The following is a 1,101-nucleotide window of genomic DNA, read 5'->3' as shown; positions in this document are numbered from 1 at the left end:
CACAGAGAAATCCTGTCTCAAAAATAAATAAATAAATAAATAAATCTTTAAAAAAAAAAAAAAAGGATTTTTCTTGGGTTTTTTTGTTTGTTTGTTTGTTTTGGGGGGGTGCAGTTGTTTTGGTTTTGGTTTTTCAAGACAGGTTTCTCAATGTAGCCATGTAACCAGCCCTGGCTGTTCTAGACTGGCTTTGTAGATCAAGATTCAGAGATTCATCTGCCTCTGAATCCCCAAGTGCTGAGACCAAGGTGTGCACCCCACACCTGACTTTAAAAAGTCCTGAACAGAGCCGGGCAGTGGCGGCGCACGCTTTTAATCCCAGCACTCGGGAGGCAGAGGCAGGTGGATTTCTGAGTTCAAGGCCAGCCTGGTCTACAGAGTGAGTTCCAGGACAGCCAGGGCTACACAGAGAAACCCTGTCTCAAAACAAAACAAAACAAAGTCCTGAACAGATGATCTGAACCGTGCTGAGTGTGGATAGCGACCTGGAGCAAGCTTCCATCCTTCAGTGTTCCAGACACACATACCTCAGATCTCCAAAAGGCCGGGGGCTCTCTTCTCAAGACAGTGTGCCTGTAGGACTCCAGCTCGGCTCCTCTCCTCCAGCTCATCACCTGAATCAAAGACACCGGAGAAGCTGCCTCAGCTAGGCCCTGAGAGGACCGCTCAGTCTCTAGGGTCAGCTCTTCCTCCCATCCATCAGTCAGGCAAGTACAGAGCTTAGCATGCAGCCCGGCACAAGCCCTCAGTCGATGGTGAATGAATGAGTACTGGCCCTCTGTACAACAGCCTGTGTGCTGGGCCTGGGGAACAAGGAGAATGATCAGGACCCCGGGCTCCTCTCGGGAACTTGGTCCTGGGACAGCCCTGCCCAGCTGATGATCTTAACCAGTTCAGTGCAGTGTGGACGTCCCTGAGATGCCCACAACACTGGCACTCACCCCAACGCATACCCCCACTCGGGTGGCCTCTGCGGGACGCCAGCCACAAGATCACCACCAGAAGCCACGGGGTGTGGTGGCGCATCCCTTTAATCCCAGCACTCGGGAGGCAGAGGCAGGGGGGTAAGTGAGTTCCAGGACAGCCAGGGCTACACAGAGA

General features: G+C 52.4%; 1 protein-coding gene across 2 annotated transcripts in view; it reads right to left on the bottom strand.

Annotated features, from left to right (window-relative positions):
• Nucleotides 1-1,101, bottom strand: part of Zbtb17 (zinc finger and BTB domain containing 17) — a 21,163-nt gene that overhangs the window by 17,828 nt on the left and 2,234 nt on the right. For both annotated transcript variants that reach the window (XM_029540352.1, XM_021199914.2), the window contains exon 2: nucleotides 528-614. The gene's annotated coding sequence lies outside the window, so the exon portion shown is untranslated. The remainder of the gene's footprint in view (nucleotides 1-527; nucleotides 615-1,101) is intronic.

Source organism: Mus pahari, chromosome 6 (genome assembly GCF_900095145.1).
Source record: "Mus pahari chromosome 6, PAHARI_EIJ_v1.1, whole genome shotgun sequence".
Classification (NCBI taxonomy): domain Eukaryota; kingdom Metazoa; phylum Chordata; class Mammalia; order Rodentia; family Muridae; genus Mus; species Mus pahari.
The sequence above is the reverse complement of the archived record's forward strand: the minus strand, read 5'-3'. Positions and strand labels throughout refer to the sequence as shown.